At 41.1% G+C, this 5,649-nt stretch overlaps 1 protein-coding gene across 1 annotated transcript in view; it reads right to left on the bottom strand.

The window, feature by feature from the left end:
- The window catches only part of LOC101852045 (myosin-9), a 45,324-nt gene that overhangs the window by 28,812 nt on the left and 10,863 nt on the right, over nucleotides 1–5,649 (bottom strand). The window lies entirely within an intron of this gene.

Below are 5,649 nucleotides of genomic sequence, written 5' to 3'. Positions count from 1 at the left end.
GTGTGTGTTTGTGTGAGTGTGTGTGTGTGCGTGTGTGTGTGCGTGTGTGTGTGTGTGTTTGTGTGCTCGTATAATATGATATAAGGATTTTTTCTCCTTTGTTGATTGTGGCGTCAGCCATTTCACTGCCACTCCCAAGAATTGAGTTATGTAGCAGGTCAAAGAGTAAAACCGCATTCCTGGGTTTCATAAATCTCAGTTTATTAGACATGAAAATTCTTTGAAGGTCACTTTTTTGTTTGAGGTAAGTGGTTTGGCCACGTCGTTGTCCCCTCTCAACCATCAACACTCTCGACTCCACAATGTAAGCAACACTTCGCTGATCTCGCTGACACCTTTTTGTTTACAAAACCCTGCCCTCTCCCCTTTTTTTCACACTTTCAAAATCTCTATTTAAAAGAATAATTCTCTCAGCCACTCGAACTTGGTGGATTAGATGAAGAAAAACTAATTACCTACCTTTAGAGACGAAAATAGAAACAGTTTAGATATGCAGAAATATTACCAGTAAGTGAAAAGATGACCAGATGATTACATATTGTTGCGTAGATTGTCTTCAATTAACAAGTGCATATGATTATGTTGCAAAGTATAGTCTATTGGAATAAAGCTCCTGGGATTTGGCATAGCGCATGCAAAAGAACGAAACCCATAACATTAACAAATTTATTCGTTTTTTATGTTACATTACACAGAATGAGATTTGAGTCTCTACGACTACATGCTTTATAGTGTCCTTTAGTGGATAGGTGTGTGGGTATAAGGGGTGGGGAAAGGGGTGAAAAGATATGGTGGTTGGGTAGGGTATGGGGGAGGGGGATGGGCGGGGTATGGGGGTAGGGTGGGGTATGAGGGGATGAGGGGTATGGGGAGTTGGGAAGGCTATGAGGGTTTCTGTAGAGTATAAGGGGTAAGGATGAGGGGATTTAGTCCAACAACAGAGCCTGAGACAGTTTCGGGCCAGGAAGTGAAGAGGTGAATGTCTCGGTCGAAAATAGTCATCTAATCTGCGTATGGATACATGAGACTTATAGCATTTTTTTGGTAAGTGTTTTGCAGCGTTCGCAACTGCATGAAGTCATATGAGCGCGCTGGACACAATAAGCAGTTTCAGTTTACTTAATAAATTTACGGTACTTGGAGACCATTGTAATCTTTTAAGATCTAGATTATTAGGTTTTTATTCTTACTCCGTTTTACAAGAAGCCACAAAAAGCTATGCAATAAGTTTGATCAGCTACAAAGTTAAATCTTCTCACAAAAGCGACAACGCCATCTAGTATCTCGATGCATTGTTCCATTCATCTCGCGTGCCGTGTCTTTTCACGCATAACTTTATCATGCCAAACCTTCGAACACATTAAGTTCCGCCTCTTTAAGCCAACGGTTCAAATCAATGAGGAGTTGAGCCTATCCGTTAAATCTTTAGCCAAATCTCCGCAGAGTTCGGACGTCTCAGGCCAAGCGTAAAAACCGCAGGATCGTAACTCATTACCTCCCCTTGCAAGCACACCCCGTAGCTCTTGTTCAAACAATACACACCCACACAGAAAGTACATGGGGGTGTTAAGTCTTACGAGAACTTTTACAGGGGTTATATCCCTCCCCCCACCCCCCTGCTCCCACTCCTTTTCCCTTGCAAACACCCACACACTACTCTTTAAAGAAAGAAATAAAGTATTTCTGATAAGGCAAGATAAAATTTATTTGAGTTGTTTGGCAACAGTGCAGGAATCTCAACAGTTGCCCAAGTAGTTAAACCTTTGTTGGAACCACTCCCTGGGTAGATTATTTCAATGACATGCAAGCACGCGTAAATCAGTGTCGCTTTTATGGGTGAATTTACTTGACTTAATTAGGACACTTTTGTGTTAACAGGCCTATTGACTAGCGCCCCTGCCACAACTTTCAACAACAAAAAAACAATTACATAATAAAAATCAAGCAACAAAACCTTACAGATAATCAGAAGAAAAACAGGATTGATACTGGTCTCTAAAAAAGACTTCATGATATGAAGTTGGCTCCACGGACGAGTCCTACCTACTTTTCAACCTGTCTTATAGGTTCATCTGACAGTCCACTGCAGTGTTTCGGTTACACTTGAAGGTTTACCACAAGATTGGTCTCTAAACTCTTCTACTGGGGCTCTCGTTGCCTAGAGGTTTAGGTGTTCGCCTCTCATTCAAAGATCCTGGGTTCGAATCCGGTTAGCGACCAAGAAATTTTCTTTTTTTTAATTGTTTCCTTTCCCCTTCTTCTCTTCTCTCTTTCAATATTTAGTTGTCTGCTTTCGTTTCCATTTTCTTCCCCCACCCCATCATCTCCTTTGCCCCCTCCTCTGAGCTCCTGACTCCCTCTACAGTCTTTCTACTGCTACTCCTTGGCTCCTTCTTACTGCTGTCTTTCAGCACATCCCTGATCTTTTGGAAGGACAGATCTACACCTACCCTTCTCGGACAAGGACGAAAAATCTCCTTGGTCCAGTGTGCAAGTTGCGCACGTAGACACTACACAGAACAGTTGTCATTTTTTTAAAATGTAGACCTCCTGTGTTTTTACGCGCTTCGGACCCTGCCTGTCTGGTCCAACCCGGGAAGACGGGGAAAAAACATCCCAGAAAGAAAGAAATAGATATTCGATGAAAATTTTCTCCCCACTCGGGAATTTAACTCGAGTCTCTTGCGTGCGACTGCAAACTTGCTGTTTGGGGTCAAACAGTGTGTCTCGAACTATATTTTCTTGTGGATCAACACACAGGAAGTGTGTTAATCATTACCGCTTTCCTATATTGCAACCTCATAATCCTATTTTCCGTTGACATTCAATACGCCCAGTGAGACAGGATGAGAGCGAGATGTTACTCAATCTGATTTTACTGGTTGGATTTGTATGCATGGGAGAGTTTGGGAATTTGTTCGTTTTTTTTATAGTTTCAGTTATAATAAAACTAATAAATGGAAGACACACTTTTTGACTGGGGTCTGTTGTGACCGCATACACCACAGACGCCGGTGTACACTGTCAGACTGGTCCAGATATAGACCAATGGTAAGTGGAACAAAACCCTCACGATAGACTGTCATGTGAACAGGAGCCCATTAATCTGTGTAACACGCCTGTGTCAATACAGGATACCATAGTATGTCATCGTGTCACCGGCTTCTTGTACAACGGAAAACGCGAGACATGATTGATTGAGTAGATAATTTATGACAATATCGATACAATTTTGGCCAAGTTAGTGCCACCAGACAACATAATACACAAAAGACTGACATAAAAAGAGGATTTCAATGATAAACTCTGAACGTTAACACAGTGCTACGACGGAACATTGTTTATGATAATAATACTATCATATTTATTGTCCCTTTTTCCCACCATCTTGGAGCATTATATGACGTTCTAGAGTTTGATGTTATTTCTAACTATGATAGTTAATTGATAACGGTCTCTACAGGGTGGTCTGAATTGCTATTCAAGTCTCTTTACATTTATGAGGGGACCTTTTATCTATTAAGGCCATCATGTAATGTGTTTGATCATGCCACGAGAAGAGCCAAATGGCAATCAATGATAATTATGACAAAGGAAAGCATACGATACTCCAATACGCTACTGTGTTAAGAACATATAGGCAACCTGTGAGTCCTTTATGTAAACAGTTCTCTGATAATAACCACCCCCACCCACCCATACAGCAAAGTTTTAGGCTCAGAGGTGAATAGCTCATAGTAGGCCAGATGAAGAGGTATGGAGCTTCGCTGTCACACACAGAACTAAGTAAGTACAATTGCCATATGTGGAGAATTTTTATCGAGTATCTCGGTCTTTCTGTTGGATTGTGGCATACTTCTTAGCCCCAGCTAGCCCTGTCAGGCAGAGTCGACATCTGCCTCCTAAATTATCTACATTGTGTCGATGGGGGCAAAAAACACCTACACTGAACAAAATTATAGAACCAATACCCGTCAGCCTGAGGTTCAACTCATCTACTAGTAGGACATCGACGTATGTGGCGCAATCGACGAAATGATTTCCCCTCGCAAAAATCGAACTGGCATCTTCAGTGAGCAACAGCAAAGAGTCAAACTAGCACACCTGTCATAGACAAGCGTGTTCAATTCGGGAATCCGGATATCTCTCGCGTCAAAGCTGGAGAAAATTGTGTGAAATTGGTTGGAAAACATAAACGCCCAAAAGTGAGACTAAAACTGATACTATAGCGTGTCATTCAAGGGCATTCGATAAGATAAAATAATAGATACTATTTCTTAAAGCTACAGATTTCAACATAAGTTAAGGACCACTTGCAAACACTATGAGGGGTCTTCTTTGGTGGACCTGCACGTGGGCGTTCTTTGAATGATCCAGGTGCTCAATGGAGCTTCCTCGGGCAGACAATGACAGAGTCTGACACTGCAAGACTTCTGGCAGCTTCTCGGGCTCCAACTCCATCCTACAGCCAAGCCATAGTTCAGGCTGGAGACCAAACGTCCGTTTATGACGTGCACCAGAAATGTTAACTGAGGAATGTCCGTGGTGTAGCACACAAATCGATTACAAAACATCGCCATTGGCTGAGTTCTACAATGCTGGTTTCCTAAGAAAAAAATTCCTACTCGAATAAGCCTTTGCGCTGGAGTCTCCGGCCTTTGGTAATTTAGTTTAGTTTTATTCAGAGTTGTACGGCACTTGCAACACATATATGTCATCTAAATGCCAAAGAGTAGACCTTGGCACTGTATGTTCCCCGGGATGCCGAGAACATTTCGAAAAGTGTACGGGTCTGCTGGGATAATAATGTTGTAAAGCGAATGGAATGTTCCTTAGAGCGTGGATATGTGCCTTGCAAATGTAATTTTTATTATGTTGTTGTTGTTGTTGTTGTTTTTTGTATTCTTTCTTCATGTCATCATTCTTTGTAAACGTCTGTGTATCGTTTACAGTTCCCACTTCACTCATACTCAGCCGACGTCATTAGGAGGTAAGCTTTTAGGGCCCTTCCTTTCTGGGCCAACTTGGGCTGACTTGGATACAAACAAAATAAGTTTTCGTCAAACAGAAATCGATTTCACATTTTCAGGGTTCAAGAAGAACAGGCTATAATTACACCACATGTGCAATTCCTCTTGAAACGGATCTCTTTTAAAGTTCTCAGAAAAAGTTAACTTGTTACACGAGACACTTAGTAAAATGGTATTAAATAACGATTGTTTTGTTTTTCATTTTCTTTTAATCTTACGCAAATTATCTTGTTACAAAAGAGAGAGTAAATGGCGCAAAATAATTCAAGTTTTTTTAAAAGATCTTAGAAAGATCTTTTTGCAGAATAGATATTTAATGGCATCTCACAGACCTGAAATCTCGGTGAGATATTGCGTGACAATTGATCTTCAGTGGAAAGGGTGTATAACGTTTGCCAGAATTGATTCTTAATTGAGTTTTAAGCTGGTTTGTATCTTGGTGAGCGTTCAAAACACATTTCCGTGGCTCACTAAATTGAATTGGTATTGCATAATCGCACGCGACACACCGCCAATTTAAACGGTACTTAATATTGAACTAACAGTAATAGTTTTTGTCTGTTCAAGTTCTAGTTCTCCTTCTCTTTTCCCTCCTCCTCCTCCTCTTCCTCCTCCTCCT

The sequence above is a fragment of the Aplysia californica genome, unplaced genomic scaffold, assembly GCF_000002075.1.
Source record: "Aplysia californica isolate F4 #8 unplaced genomic scaffold, AplCal3.0 scaffold00600, whole genome shotgun sequence".
NCBI lineage: Eukaryota > Metazoa > Mollusca > Gastropoda > Aplysiida > Aplysiidae > Aplysia > Aplysia californica.
The sequence above is the reverse complement of the archived record's forward strand: the minus strand, read 5'-3'. Positions and strand labels throughout refer to the sequence as shown.